Source organism: Balaenoptera physalus (assembly GCF_965194825.1).
Source record: "Balaenoptera physalus genome assembly, chromosome: 2".
NCBI classification, from domain to species: Eukaryota; Metazoa; Chordata; class Mammalia; order Artiodactyla; family Balaenopteridae; genus Balaenoptera; species Balaenoptera physalus.
In genome coordinates, this window is record NC_138883.1 from 104,755,448 (window position 1) to 104,772,311 (window position 16,864).

General features: G+C 40.7%; 1 protein-coding gene across 4 annotated transcripts in view; it reads left to right on the forward strand.

The window, feature by feature from the left end:
- The window catches only part of GCNT3 (glucosaminyl (N-acetyl) transferase 3, mucin type), a 106,529-nt gene that overhangs the window by 44,594 nt on the left and 45,071 nt on the right, over positions 1–16,864 (forward strand). For 2 of the 4 annotated variants that reach the window (XM_082447446.1, XM_082447448.1), the window contains exon 1: positions 5,471–7,008. The exons of 1 other annotated variant lie outside the window; for it this stretch is intronic. The gene's annotated coding sequence lies outside the window, so the exon portion shown is untranslated. One more of the 4 variants, XM_082447445.1, reaches the window with a different exon arrangement.

The following is a 16,864-nucleotide window of genomic DNA, read 5'->3' on the forward strand; positions in this document are numbered from 1 at the left end:
CTGAGGGTTGGGCCAGTACCCACTGGGGTTCGGGCTGGCAGCTGCAAGCACTATGGACATGTCTCAGAGATGTCTCCAAGGAAGGAGAAGCAGCGAGAGTCAGGGCCCAGCCATGCTCTCTGCCCATCTCACTGCCATCCCCCTCCTCAGCCAAGTAGCTAAATCAGGTAAAAATGAAAAACTTAACTGCTTTGCAGAAAAGTGTCCCCATTTATTATATTGCCACGTAGTGCTTAAGAGTTTAACTTTCAAGATATGGCTACAAGCTATTTGGTTTATCAAAAGATTAACTATTCAGTTATTGGTAATGTTGCTGGGTATGCCCTTCTTTTAACTGGAAGAGAGAGCAAACAGCTTTATTGTTGCTTTTTCCCACCCCCAATCTTAGAAAAGCTATTGGTGCTACTTAATCCTGCTTTATGGAGCTGAACACTTATATAAGTTCTTGTCAGATCCAGTGACATGTAGAATTTTTTTTAATTTATTTTTGTCTGTGTTGGGTCTTCGTTTCTGTGCGAGGGCTTTCTCTAGTTGCGGCGAGCGGGGGCCACTCTTCATCGCGGTGCGCGGGCCTCTCACTATCGCGGCCTCTCTTGTTGCGGAGCACAGGCTCCAGACGCGCAGGCTCAGTAGTTGTGGCTCACGGGCCCAGTTGCTCCGCGGCATGTGGGATCTTCCCAGACCAGGGCTCGAACCCGCATCCCCTGCATTAGCAGGCAGATTCCCAACCACTGCGCCACCAGGGAAGCCCTAGAATTTTTTTTCAATCGAGGGATCATTGACATATAACATTATATTAGTTTCAGGTGTACACATTGATTCAATATATGTAATATTGAAAAATGATCATTACAATGATCTAGTTGGCATCTCTTACCACACATAGTTACACAATTTTTCTTCTTGTGATGAGAACTTACAAGATTTATTCTCTTAGCAACTTTCAAATGCACAATTCAGTATTATTAACTATAGTCACCATGCTGTACATGGCATCCCCAGGCCTTATTTATTTTATAATTGGCACCATTTCATCCATTTTTTGCACGCCCCCCACTCCATGTTTCTGATAACCACCAATCTGTTCTCTGTATCTTTGGGTTTGGTTTTTGTTTGTTTGTTTTTAGATTCCACATGTAAGTGAGATCATACAGTATTTGTCTTTCTCAGTTTGCTAGTTTCAGTTAGCATAAATGCCTTCAAGGTCCATCCGTGTTGTCATAAATGCAAGATTTTCTTTTTATGGCTAAATAATATTCCATTGTGTGTATATATCCATTCATCCATCAATGGACGTTTAGGTTGTTTGCATGTCTTGTCTATTGTAAATAGTACTGCAATAACGTGGGATTGAAGTTGTCTTTTAAAGTTAGTGTTTTAATTTCTTTTGGATGAATACCCAGAAGTGGAATTGCTGGATCATATAGTAGTTCTATTTTTAAATTTTTGAGGAACTTCCGTACTGTTTTCCATAGTGGCTGCACCAATTTATATTCCCACCAACAATTGCACAAGGGTTCTCTTTTCTCCACATCCTCCCCAGTATTTGTTATTTGTAGATGTTTTGATAATAGTCATTCTCACAGGTTTGAGCTGATATCTCACGGTTGTTTTGATTTGCATTTCTCTAATAATTAGCAGTGTTGAGGATCTTTTTGTGTACTTTATTGTGTACTTTAGCCATCTTTATTTCTTCTTCAGAAAAATGTCTATTTAGAACGTCTGCCTGATTTTAATCAGACTTATTTTTTGCTCTTGAGTTGCGTGAGTTCTTTATTATAATGGATATATTAACTCTTTTCAGATATATGATTTGCAAATATTTTCTCCCATTCTGTAGGCTGCTTTTTCATTTTCTTGATGGTTTCCCTTGATGTGCAGAAGCTTTTTAGTCTAATGTCGTCCTGCTTTTAAATGATTGCTCTTGTTGCCTTTGCTTTTGGTGTTAAATCCAAAACATCACTGCCAAGATCAATGTCAAGGACCTTACCCCCTATGTTTTCTTCTAGAAGTTTTATGGTTTCAGGTCTTATGGTCAAGTCTTTAATCCATTTTGAGTTGATTTTTGTGTATGGTGTAAGACAGTGGTCCAGCGGCAGCAGGGGGAAGACATGGAAACTTTCTTCATGCATGTACAAAGGGTGTGATATTAACCAAAGGTGACAGTGAAATTTCTCTATGTGCTCACTCTGGGTGAGGGTGGTCTGTGGTGAAACCTGGAAGTGAATTCCTGAATTCTGGTGCCCAGAATGGGCCCACCATGGGCCAGGAGGTGTGTTAGGGAGGGAAGAACTTGTCCCTTCCCTGGCAGTTGTACCTCACCCAGAGACATTTGGGAGAAAAGTTGCCTGGTCCCCGATCTCCAGTCCCCAGTCTCAGTCACGGCCCCAAGCGGAGGAATGCGCACCAGGCTGTCTTGCTACAGGATTAGGAGCAGGCTGCGTGCCTGGGTGTCCGGCAACGGGTCCCCATCAATCCTGACCTCAATGTATGTAATATTGACAAATGATCATCACAGTCATCTAGTTGACATCTCTTACCACACACAGTTACACAATTTTTCTTCACGTCCTGCTGACTCTACTGCTGGTTGTCACGTCTTCTTCAATTTCTTTCATCAATCTTATAATTTTCAGTGTGCAAGTTTTTCACCTCCTTGGTTAAATTTATTCTTAGGTATTTTATTCCTTTTGATGCAATTGTAAATGGGATTAAAAGAAATTTCTTTTTCCGACAGTTCGTTATTAGTGTATAGAAATGCAGCTGATTTTTGTATAGTGATTTTGTATCCTGCAACTTTACTGAATTTGTTTATTCTAACAGTTCTTTGTTGGAGTCTTTAGAGTTTTCTCATATATTATAATGTCATCTGCAAATAGAGATAGTTTTACTTTCTTTTTGATTTGGTACCTTTTATTTCTTTTTCTTATCTAATTGCTCTTGCTAGGACTACCAATACTGTATCAAATAAGTGGGGAGTGTTGGCATCTTTGTCTTGTTCCTGATCTTAGAGGAAAAGATTTGAGCTTTTCCCTGTTAAGTATGATGTTAGCTATTGGCTTGTCATATATGGCCTTTATTATGTTGAAGTACATTCCTTCTATACCCACTTTATTGAGAGTTTTTTAAAATCATAAATGAATGTTGAGTTTTGTCAAATGCCTTTCCTGCATCTGTTGAGATGATCATGTGATTTTTATCCTTCATTTTGTTAGTGTGGTGTATCACATTGATTGTTTTGTGGATGTTGAACCATACTTGCATCCCTGGAATAAATCCCACTTGATTACAGTGTATGATCCTTTTAAAGTATTGTGAAATTTGGTTCGTTAATATTTTGTTGACGATTTTGCATCTGTGTTAATCAGGGATATTGGCCTGTAATTTTCTTTTCTTACAGTGACCTTATCAGATTTTGGTATACGGGTAATGCTGGCCTCGTAAAATGAGTTTGGGAGTGTTCCTTCCTCGTCTATTTTTGGAAGAGTTTGGGAAAGACTGGTGTTAATTCTTCTTTGACTGTTTGGTAGAATTCACCAGTGAAGTCATGTGGTCCTGGATCATATGACTGTTGGGAGGGTTTGGACTACCGATTCACTCTCCTTACTGGTAATTGGTCTGTTCAGATTTTCTATTTCTTCACGATTTAGTCTTGGTAGTTTGTATGTTTTTAGAAATTTATCCATTTTAGGTTGTCCAATTTGTTGGTGTATAATATAGTAGTCTTTTATGATCCTTTGTATTTCTCTGGTGTCCGTTGTAATGTCTCCTCTTACAGTAATCTTTTTATTACTTTCAATGCTGTGGGCAGAAGTATTTCATCTTGGAAATGGACATGAAAAATTTAACAGAATATCTAGAAAAAGAATCTTGTGAAACTTTGACTTACTTGCCATTGCTCTGGAGGTCACTCCTAAATTTGTTTGGCAAATTTTATGTCATGGGAAAAACAAGGGCAGTAGGACCAGAAATCCCAAGACAGATTACAGGTGCCAACCTTGAAAGCAGCATATCTGAGTTGGGTAAAACACAAGTAACCCAGATGTCTCAAACTTCTCCAGCTGGTAGGGGTCACCTTCCCTTTTTATCCAAATAACACAATTCTCACCTCCATAACGGAGATAGAATTTCCCCTGGGTTCTCCTCCATGAGTATTTCAGAGACTGCCCAGATGCTATGAGCTTGTCTCCCTCTCTGTCCTGAGGTCATGCTTGTGTCAGCCTTGATTCTTGCTTCAGACACTCCCTGGGAGGATACTCTAGTCATCACTAAATAGCCTTTCCAACCAGTTGCCATCCCTGCCCCCAAGCAAGGACATAGGCTCTTCCCCTAATAAACAAAGCCTTGGGGATAATAGGAAGGGCCATTTGAAGGCTCATGCTCTCCCTTGACTCCTACTGGCTGTCTTGCTACAGGAGCCTACTTGCTTCCTTTGATCTAGCCCCTTATCTTTCCTTTGCCCGGTAATGGTTCTGATACCAACTTGCAATGTGTGCGTTTTCCCTCACACCACCAAGAAATTCTCAAACACCAGCTGGGTGTCCTACAGTTTAACTCAATTTGACACTATCTACCCAGAGATACAGTCATATCCCACAGGTTAAGGACTCAGTCTTACAAGATTTTCTCCCCTACATTGCCCCTCCACTTCAGACACCAATTGCAAGCCTAGGTTATCACCTGTGCTTCTGACCAACTGGCTTTAGATGGGAGGTTCCAATGACCCACTTCTTGAGTTGAATTAATTTTCTAGAGTGGCTCACAGAACTCAAACATCTTACTTTACTATATTACTGGTTTATTATACAAGGATAGAACTCAGAAAGAGCGAGATGGAAGAGATGCATAGGGCAAGATATGGGGAAAGGGTTCAGAGCTTCCATGCCCTCTTCAGGTGTGCCATTTTCCCCAAATCTCCATGTGTTCACCAACCCAGAAGCTCTCCGAACCCTGTCCTTCTGGGATTTTATGGAGGCTTTACTACATAGGCATGATTTGATTAACTCATTGGCCATTGACAATCAATTCAGCCTCCACCTCCTCTCCCCTCCCGCAGAGGTCATGGCTGTGGGACTGAAAGTTCCAATTCTCTAATCTTATGGTTGGTGTTCCTGGCACCCAGCCCCCAACCTTCCAAAAGTCACTCCATTAACATAACAAAAGACACCTTTGCTGCTCTCAAAACTTAGAAAATTCTAAGGGTTTTAGGAGCCCAGTGCCAGAAAAGGGGCTAAAGACCAAATACATATTTCTTGTTATAAATCACAATATCACACCCAGGAAGGAGGAAATCCTCCCCTTCTGTCCTCAGCACCCCTTTGGATATGTGGCTCTATCTTCAAGGATGACACCCCTTCAGAGTCAAGCCTCCTATTCTTGGGCAGGATCTGGCTGTTTTCTTTGCAACTCCGAAATAGCCACGAAGTATTGCAGAATAAACGATTAACTTTAGCACCAAAGTTGAATGCTGCCTCTCCTTTAGACATAAGACTCCTGGCAGTTTCGGCACAGTGGTCTCCCTGGCTTCTAGCTATCAAACTGCCAGAATTGTTGGGTGCGTCCATCACTGTGTGGGTGACTTGGGAACTTGATTCCTCTGGCGGAGGGGGCAGGTGGCCACCGTAAGTTCACTTGCATGAGGCTGAGGAAATGTGCTGACAGGAGTTCACCCAAGGAAAGAGAAGTTCAAGTACAGGGCTGTGGCTGGGCGTGGGGTAGGAGGAGGAGTGTGGCAGTTGAGAGTACAGCACCGGTATGCTGTGCCCGGGTCCAGTGCAGAGGATGAGGGAAAGAAACAGCAACTACAGCAACAGCAACAGTAAAAACCAAACCAAAAGAGCTTATTCTTTTGGTTAGGCACACAGTCTCAAAGAGGCTGAGTTTGTATTAAGCCCAGTTTAATGCTGTGGGGCACATAGCTGAAGGAAGCAATTAATTCTTCGGGCTATATCTTCAAGACCGTCTCAGAGTGTCAATAGGATCAGCTCTGTGGGCCTGTGACCTGTGCCATCACCCAGGGCCCTGCACTGAGAAGGGCCCTGTGCTTTTGGTTTAATGCTCTCTGTCACCATTTTGAAATTCTTAATACTTTTTTTTTTTCTTGGCAAGGGGCTCTGTCTTATCTAGGCCATGCAAATTATGTAGCCAGTCCTGGGTGTCAATAAGAGATGAGAGATGGTGCCAGTGCCGTTACACTCCATTTGCCAGCAGTAGCTAAAATGGGCTGTCTTGGTGGAATATTGGAGGCTCTGGCCTCAGACATCACAGTAGCTTTAGGGGCGGTGAGCGACAGGGACTTGGCATGGGCAGCAATGCCATTAACAGGTGACACCAGCTACAGTGGAAGCCATGAGGTTCTTGCAGGTGGCTCTTCAGCCAGGGGACGGTTCAAAAGAGTGGTTGAAGAAAGGAGAATATGACATCCCAGTGAGCAAAGGACACACTCTCAGGGATGACTTTAAAGGGCAAAGGGTGGTGGTCCTGGTCCCCAAAGCTTGTGGGGATTGGAGCCAGAGACAGACTTCTAAAAATTTCATTTTGTTACCTCAAGACTGGTGCAGCCTGGGGAAACTGGTGTGATACATGAAAAGTGTAGATTCCAATATAGATCTGTTCACCAAATTCTGCACCTGATCCTTCCCAGACCCTAGAAAAGGGGAACCCTCCGACCCATTGCTATATTTGTAGTGGGGATAAACATAGTTCCAGACTCTAGGCCAAAACGAAGGAGTAATGACAGTAATATCAGTTTACGCTCACGTGCCACTATTGTTTCAAAGTGTTTTCATAAACTTTGACATAAATGAGCAAGAGAACAAGCCTGTGAGGCAGGTCAGGTAGAGATTATGCCCACTGAGGCTGAAAACACCTGCTGTGCACACCCTGACCCTGCAGGTGGAATGTGGGTGAGTCTGTGTTCTCGCCTCTCCAGACTGGCTAGGGAAGTGCTTTCTTTATTCAGGCAACCTGGAACCTGGAATAGAAACTGGGGTACAAAGAAGACATTGAGTAAATCCTTGCCAATTTCACTGAACTTGAAGTGAAATGATAACGTGTGGAATCTAGTCCCTAATTTTCTGGTTGAGACTTGATGATACAAAGAACTCTAATGTTTCATGGTTGTTGGGGAGTGAGGTCTTATTAAGAAAAGCTATGTAAAACTGAGAAATGAGGCAAAGAGTGCTGCACGCCCTTTCAAAATCATATTAGTCACTAAAGCATTGTCTAACACACTTGCTAAGTCATCTGATTCTAAGAGATGAGAGTTTAGCCTGTTATTTACGGCTGATTAGGGCCCAGAGTCATGAAATTAATGTTAACTTGTGGATTTTTGTCTTGAATAGATGCAAATGATTTTGTCTGTTAGAAAAGATAACCTGAAAACTTACAGTTGATTCATCTTGTACGACATTAACCAGAAGGTTTATTTTGGCATTCTTTTTTTCCCTTAATTGTATATTTACCAATCCTATCCTCCTTGGAACCAGCTCTAATATCCTGCTGATTCCCTTATTAATGAGTTAAGTATGTCTTTGACCTATACTCACTATTAATTTATGTCATGTCTTAAACTTCTTGAAATTTATATTTTGATAGTTCAAACCCATATGACTAAAATTTCACTTGGACTAACTTATATTTTGAATTTTTTTTATATTTTGGATTTTTAAAGATGCAACTACCTTAAAAGTATCAGATTTGTCCATTACTATTCTATTCTTTGGTACATATAATTATAAATTTCCAAGAAATAGTTGTTGAGAATTGTAATCACATCAGCATCGCATCAATAACATTGGATGTCATCATTTTTTGATAGTAAATGTACTCTAAAAAACCTTCATTATGAAGGATTTTGAGGACACAAAATGTGGACAGAATAGAGAAATGAACCTCCATGAACCCATCATACAGCTTCAGTATTTGTTAACCCATTGGCCAGTCTTGTCCTATTCATACCTCCATTCACTATTAATTTGAAGCATTCCCAGATATGACATCATCTTATCTGTAAATATATTCTTAAATTAGGACATAAAAGCAAGACACAGTTTACTTATTTGAGTCATTGTTTTGGGCTACCTCTATTGAAATTGCTTGTCAATAGATCAAATCTCAAATAATCACATACTAGGTTTGCTCAGATAAAGCTAAATGTCTTTCAGTTGCCATAACATGAAAATATTTCTCTCATTGTCATTAGAAAACATTGCCTAGGAAAAATTCACTAATAAATGGATCTGATTTTAAAATTATACACATTATATATATATGTAACATGATCAAACATGGTCATGTTGATTTAAATATTTTTGTTTTAAATTTTTAGGTAACAGAGAATGAGGGTAATAGTAGGAAAAAAACAGAACAAGAAGAGGAACTTATCTGTAGTTTCTCAACTTACGAGATAGACTAGAGTAGCATAACGGAACTACTCTAGTAATACAGTTGACCTTTGAAAAACATGGGTTTGAACTGTGGGATTGCACTTATATTTTTTCACTAAGTATATTGCAAAATTTTTTGGAGATGAGCAACAATTTGAAAAAGCTAGCAGATGAATAGTGTAGCTTTCTCTTTCCCTTGGAGAAACAGTATATCAGCCTGTCATCAAAGGTAAGTGGTTTTTTTAAAAAAGTAACACTCTTTCCAATACTGTTTTATGAATATCACTGTAATGCAGTGTGCCATAAAAATTGTATAATGATTTGTTTATTAGGGTATAGGCTAGGCTATCGTGAAACAAGTGTATTGATTATACTAGGCTACCGTAAAGCAATCATACTGCTGCTGCTTTGTTATCAGTGCATGAATCATTACACCTGTAAATAAATATGAATTTCTTTTTCGTATTAGCTTTTCACTTTTGATGTCTCATGCTAGTAATACATATAACATCTACAGTATTTTGTATCATATGAGGCAATATTGATGTAGGTACTGACAGACGATTCATCTTGTAATCAGACAATGTAAACTTATATTACAGTACTGCAATTGTTGATACCGTATTTTCTCCTCCTTACGATTTTCTTAATATTTTCTTTTCACTAGCTTACTTTCTTGTAAGAATATACAAAATATGTGTTAATTGACTGTTTATATTAACAGTAAAGCTTCTGGTCAACAGTAGGCTATTAGTAGTTAACTTTCGGGGGAGTCAAAAGTTACATGCAAATTTTCAACCACGAGGGTGGTAGCACTCCTAAACCCCATATTGTTCAAGGGTCAACAGTGTAAGAGTAGTAAAGGAGTATCAGGGAGATACAGAACCGGGTGGCGTGGGGTCAAGTCCTGGTCCTACCACTAAGCAGGTGTGTATCCTTTAACAATTCAACCTCTGTGTCCTTAGCCACAAAACAGGGAAATGGTTAGTACCTACCTTGTTAGGAGGTTGTTACGAGGATTAAGTTATATTTCTAAAGCTCTTAGCCCAGGGCCTGGCACGTGGCAAGCACCAAGTAAATATTAATAACAGAAGAGAATGATGCTCATTTTTTCAGTTTCTCTTCCAGACCTCACCCAGACATGCAATTTACATTCTCATGATTATAGTGTGTGTACAATTTTGTAATCTGTATTTTTTTTCTATCTGTACTCTGTCTTTATTTTCTAATTGCTATCATATGCACTACCCTATGTGTCTAATGAACTCTCACAATAACAATGTTAAGTAGTTTAATATTTCATGATGATGTGGCCTGCTTTATTAACCTCTTCCTCTAGTATAGGTATTTAGGTTATTTCCAGTGTCTTGCTATTATACAAAGGTTAGATCTTTGTGTAGGAGTGACAGAGAAAAATGAGGAGTTCCAGGAATGGGTAGGGGAAACCAAAAAGGAGGAAAAGGCTGTTGATGGGGAAGGTGGGAAAAGTGCTCCTAAACCCCCCCATCCTCACCTCTGTAAAAATAGAAAAAGTTAGGTGCTCCAAAAATAGTAACAGAGGTCGATACGGCTGACAGGGGCCTTAGAGGCCAAAGCCACTGAACCTGGAACCAGAAGATCCGTCTGCGTGCTGGGACCCCAGCCCACCAACAGTGTAGTACTCGGCCCCTCTGCATCCTGGTGGTCTCACCTCAGCCCAGGGATCCCAACCTGCCCCACAGGATTATGGGAACCTGGAGAGCAGCCAAAACACTGAACATGTGGAAGGGATTGTTCTGACCGTCGAACCTGCCATCTAGGTGGGGTTGATAAATGACTTCAGGAACCATTTCACCGCTCCCGGGAGCAGTGAGGTGACAGGAGAGAGACAGGGATTGTGTCACCCATGGAGTCATAAAGAACTGAAGCAGGGAGGCCCACGGCCAGCTCCTCTGACCCCTGATCCCTGACTCAGAGAGGCCCAGCTCCGTGGCTTTACCTGAGGCTGGCCGGGACCTGTGTCCCAACTCTGTCTACGAAACTACCTTTGGCATAAATTCTAGAAATGGCAAATCCCTGCTCCGAAACCTTTGGTTCCAGTCCTCCGCTGTGTGCACTGGCCTTGCCACGCTCTTTGCGTGTTCTCGAATCAGGGAAGTGAGGTTGGTCAACCCTAGGGGTTCCCAGCCCGGACAAAAGAAGCCCTCACTGAGTATCACATTTCTTGCAAGTAGTGAAGGGTTTTGTAAAAATTCATGCATAGTTCATATAACTCCGTAAGTGATTCACTTTTCTCTTTCTATAGAAAATAATCTTGATACCATCAAATCAAACTAATGTGAGGCTTCACCTTTGCCCTGGCCTGCTACCGCACACAGGAAAGAGACCTGGGGGTGGGAGGAGGGAGATGGGGGGTCCCGTGCCATCTCCCCGCTTCTGCTTCTCTTCCTTCTCCTCCTCCTCTTTTCTCTCCTCATGGTAGACTACCTACTGGGTTTTAAAAACTTTTTAGATTGTAATGAAAATACATTCAAACTGCTTTTATTTTTTAATACAAAAAATATGTTCAGACTAACAGAAAAGTTGTAAAAATAGTACCAAAAAATCCCATATGTTTCACTCAGTTTCCCTAAATGTTAACATTTCACTGCTTTTGCTTTATTGTTTTTTCTCTCTGTCTCCCTCCCTTTCCCCAACTCCCCGGACACACGAAAACACTGTTTTTTGGTGTGCTTTTTTTCTCTGTGCATAATTTGAGAGTAGGTTACATACTCATACCCCTGATCCCTATCCCTTAAGACTTACTTCACTGTGTGTTTTGTAATAAGAATATCCTCTTCCATGACCACAGCACAGATAGCAAGTTCAGGAAATCTGACCTCCATACTGCACTTTTATCTAACCTATAGTCCATAATCTAATTTTGTCAGTTTTTCCATTAGTGTTCTTTACAGCACATTTTTATTTATAGTGCATTTTTCTATCCAGTATTTTTCCTGTCCCAGTGCGGGATCATGTGTTACATTTTGCTGTCCAATCTCTTTAGGCTGCTTTAATCTGGAATGCTTGCTCAGCCTTTCTTTAGCTTTCAAAACACTGACTTTTTTTGTTTTTTTAAATGCAAGCTATTTATGTTACAGAATGTTTCTCACTTTGGGAATGCCTGATATTTCCTCCTCACTATAGTCAAGTCTGACTGGAACATTATGTAAGAGAGTGTGTGTCCTTCCCAGGATGTTGCATCTGGCAGCAACTTATGTCTATTTGCCCCTCACTGGTGGTGATAATTATCACCAGGTCCAGGTGTCAAGGTGTTGTCCGATTTCTCCACTGTGTTAATATTTTACCCCTTGCAATCGATAAATAATCTGTGTGGGCACTTTAAGATCATGCAGATATCCAGTTCCTCTTCAAACTTTCTACCCTGTATTTAGAACCTACCCTATATTTAGCATCCATTGATGATCCCTGCATAGACCAACCTTTACTATAATAGTTGCAAGATGATGATTTTCCCACTCTACCACTCCCTGCACATTTATCAGCTGGTATTCTACTGTAGGGAAGGGCACTCCCTCCTCTCTCATTTGCCTGCTTGCCTGTGTGTCTGTCCATCCACCCATCCATCTACCCATCATCTATTGATCTATTTTATCAATATGAACCTATGGATTCCTATTTTATTCAATTTGTTATACTCTATTACTGTTCTAATATATATATATATATATTTAATATTTAATTGGCTGTGACGGGTTTTAGCTGCAGCATGTGGGATCTTTGGTTGCGGCGCACGGGCTTCTCTCTTGTTGTGGGGCACGGGCTCCAGAGCGTGCAGGCTCTCTAGTTGCAGCACGCAGGCTCAGTAGTTGTGGCGCGTGGGCTTAGTTGCCCTGCAGCTTGTGGGATCTTAGTTCCCTGACCAGGGGTCGAACCTGCATCCCCTGCATTGGAAGGCGAATTCTTAACCACTGGATCACCAGGGAAATCCCTGTTCTAATATATTTTAATGCACAATTGTTTGAGATAACTCCCTTCAAGTTGATTCCTGTTTCCTTTTAACACACTTCCATTATGCTTTGCACACTCTCTTACTTTCTGGCACAATAAGATATTCCAGTCTCATGTTGTGTCTTCCTTAACCCAGCCCTAGAATCATTCACTTCTCCAAGGAGCCCTGATTCCTTTTAGGGGAGAGTAATGTTTAGAAGCCAAGATCTGGGCACTAGGTGTGCTCATGGTTTCCTAGGCTCTGTCAATGGATTGAGCTAAGGAAAATATGTATATACGTAATGTTTGATTCATGATTTCTAAAATTACACACACAGATTCTAGAAACCATGAGTTCACTTTGATACTTTGAATTTTACCCTACAAGGGTTCTTCTTTTCCTTTTTTCATTCCACATTTATATTTCCCTTCTTCCACAGTGGGAACGCTGGCTGCCAACAATGTCAACATATTTTTCATGTTGCTTATTTGCTCAGTCCTACAGTGTGCATAAAATAATTTTAGATTTTCACGCTCAACCACTGTGTAAAACAAACTTCCTAGAAGCAATTCAAGATTTGTTTGCAGTTCCTTTGTCTTTAGCCTAAAGGTACAGAGTCAAAGTACTGCATTCAAAGTCATTTGGATTAGTTCTCCTCACTATCTTCATCGGTTATGTTACTCATTTGAAATACAATGGGGTTTATTTATTTCTGTTTGTCTTTAGTTTTATTCCCCTCACCCTCATCTATTTAATTTTATTTTTTGAACATATGGAACATTATCATACTTCCAACAGTCAAAACTGTTCAAAAATACACACTCAGAGAAGTGTCCCTTTCTCCCATATACTTTCCGTCTTTTCCCTCTTCCTCCTTTCCTTTCAGGCTAGCCAATTTCATTACTTCTTTTTCTATATTAAAAAAAAAAAAGCAGATACATATATATTTTCTTTTTTCCCTTTTTTTCTTACAAAGAAAAGGTAGTATTCAATATATACTACTTTTTGTACATAGCATTTTTCACTTGACTGTGTATCCTGGAAATCATTCTATATTAGTTTAGGGAGGTCTTCCTCATTCCTTTTTACAGCTGCAGAATATTCCTTGTGTTGATGTACCACAGTACAAACATCTCCTATATTTGGCCACTTACATAGTAATTTGCAATTATAAATAATACTGTACTAAATAACTTTGTACATTTGTATTTTCAAATTATTGAGTCTATAACTTCAGGGCAAATTCCTAGTAGTGAAAATTGTTACATCAAAAGATAAATGTATATGTAATTTTGTTAGATACTGTCAAATTCCTCTCTCAAACAGATTACACCATTCTGCATTCCCACCAGAAATATTTGAGAGCGTCTGTTTCCCCATAGACTCATCAACATATGTGTTATCAAGGTCTGGAGTTGTTAACTAGTATACTTCTTATGCGTGAAGTCAAATATCTTTTCACATATTTAAGGGCCATTTTTATAGCATTTGATTTTTCTGTTTGTGGCTTTTATTTTTCTATAAAATGTTTGGTCTCTTTTCCTTCTATTTAAAAATTTATATATTATGGATATTAGTCCTTTAATCGTGATATATGTTGCAACTATTTCCTGCCAATTTATTTATCTTTTTACCTTGCTTTTGGTCTACTTTTCCTATGCAAAGCTTTTTATGTTTATGTAGTTAAATGTATCAGTCTTTTCTTTTATGGCACATGGGTTTTGAGTCATTAATGGAAAGTCTTTCCCTATACCCAGAATTATATAGGAATTTATTTATCTTCTACCATTTGAAAAGTTTCTTTACGATTAGATCTCATATTTTAAAATATTTTTATTGAGGTATAATTGATATATAGTAAACTGCTCATTCTTACACGTATCATTCTGTCAGGTTTGATGAATGGATATCAAGGCACAGAACGCTTCCGTTGCCCTCTCTCTTTTCAAAGATGTCAGACCTGCTTTGTGGTCCAAAGGCTCTCCCTACCTAGTCTGCCTCCCTCCCCTTTATCCGTCACAGGCATTTCCCCCAACAAAGCTTATAGATATCTAACCTTGTATTGTTTCTGTTTCTTGGAGGACTTGCACTGACAGAAATGACCGGTCCCAAAGGGGGACTTTGTGCTTCCATCCTCACAGCTCTGGGTCCTGCGGGGCTGGAGGTTCTGGTTCCTATTAGGGCTGGACTCTTGTTGGGAGAAAAAGCCTATTATCTATACCAGTCACCGAGACCCTCTGGGACACCAAGAACTCGAATTCAAGGACAGTAGGTGAGAAGAGGAGTCATCATCTTAGCAGGAGTATTGACCCCGATCATTAGGAGGAGTCAAGGCTGCTTTCACACAATAGGGGCAGGTGGAAACATGTATAGAGACTCTGGGTGCTTCCCTTCCCTCATTGTAACATGAACCAACATAAGAAGGGTCTGATTACCAAAAGTGCAGACCCTAGAAAGTGAAGGTTTGTGTCACATCACCAATTAGACACCAAGGGCTATGAGGTGATGGATGAAGGTGAAGGAAATTTAGAGTAGACTGTAGATAAAGGACTGAGTGAGTACGAGGTCCATTGCTGAGATGGACCACAGGGGGTCTAGTTCATCCCGCCAGTCTTCTCATTTAAGTTTCCTCTCCGGAAGAGAGGCCCACAGGAACCTTGGAAGCTCGCTTCCTGAACAAGTTTAAGAAGTGGCTGTGTATTGGCCAAGGGGCACCCCGCTCAGATCACCTGTTAAGAGAAGCTGCCGGGAAGCATGGTTGCCGGCAGCCCCAGATGCTGCCCCGTGAATGTCGAAGCTGCACTTCTCCGAGGCTGCTCCCAACCTATGGGCTGCACACGGTGGGGGTATGTGTGCCCACAAATTCCTGCCAAGTATGGGACTCCTCTCCATCAGGCAACTTTTTTTGTTTGTTTGTTTTTTTAAATTAATTAATTAATTTATTTATTTTTGGCTGTGTTGGGTCTTCGTTTCTGTGCAAGGGCTTTCTCCAGTTGCGGCAAGCGGGGCCACTCTTCATTGCGGTGCGCGGGCCTCTCACTATCACGGCCTCTCTTGTTGCAGAGCACACGCTCCAGACACGCAGGCTCGTAGTTGTGGCTCATGGGCCTTGTTGCTCTGCGGCATGTGGGATATTCCCAGACCAGGGCTCGAACCCGTGTCCCCTGCATTGGCAGGCAGATTCTCAACCACTGGGCCACCAGGGAAGCCCCATCAGGCAACTTTGACTCCCTATCATCCTTGCCAAAAGTTTCTCAGAACTGCACTGTGGGCTGACGCTCTTCCTACATAATCCTTCCTTCTCTCTCCCTTTGACAATAGGACCTAGATTGCTGTTTGAAAGCACCCCCGCCCCCTTTATTCTTCACAGGCAACTTCACAGGCAACTTCCCCAATAATGATTGTCTTGCATGTTCAGTTCCATTTTAGTGTCAGCAGCTCAAAGGACCTGAACCAACACTTTGAGGTTGCTGAAACTGAGCAGTTGATTCTCTTCTGTATTTAAAATTTCCCCTCCCTAAGGGGATGTGGGGCTATATGTATACGTATAGCTGATTCACTCTGTTATACAGCAGAAACTAACACAACATTGTAAAGCAATTATACTCCAATAAAGATGTTTTAAAAAAAATTTCCCCTCCCTAGGACCTGGAGGCGATGTCATTTTTCATGTAATTTCTTTCCAAAGCATAGTTGTTCCTCTCTCCAGTCTCCAAGAGGGTAATTATCTTCCTTCTGTGGCCTCTTCTGTGATTCGGACAGAATCCTGGACCATCCTTCTCACCTGTCCTCTAGACAAGCCCAAACAGGGCAGCAGCCCAGAGCTCACACAGAGACCGCGCACGAAGCAGTCACCTTACACCAGTCATGGAAACCACCTTGGAGGGCTCAGCTACTGAGTGGAAGGCTCACACTCATACACAATTTGAAGTATAAGCTCAGGAAAGCTGGTGTTTCCTAGAAATTAGGGTTCCTACATTATTCTTTCAGGAATCATTGAATTATACAGACTTCAGGGTCTACCCCAGGTCGGTATACTTTGATTTACAAAGGGCCTACATTCTTGAACAGCTCTACAATATTATATATATACACAAGTAAATACTTACACACAAATATATATCATGGTTATATATGTAACTTATGTGTAATTTACATAATTGCATAGAAAATACACACCCTGTATACAGTATAGGATTACATCTTTATAAAAGTTTCACACACATCCCTTTTCTCTTTTTTCTCTTTGTATCCTAACAGGACAGTATCAAAAGCTTCAAAGTACAGTAATACGGTCTATTCAAATCATGTATAACTAGAATAATAAAATAATCTTCCTTTATCTCTACCCACAAACACATCCTCAGAAAACATAAAGATGATATTGCACTAAAAATGTAATCCCATTTTTATGGTCAAAATCTGAACGTTTGGACTTTGAGATTTTCAGGTGGAGGACATTATCCTAATTGAGTTATGCCCATTTTGGAAAGCAGGGATCAAAGGA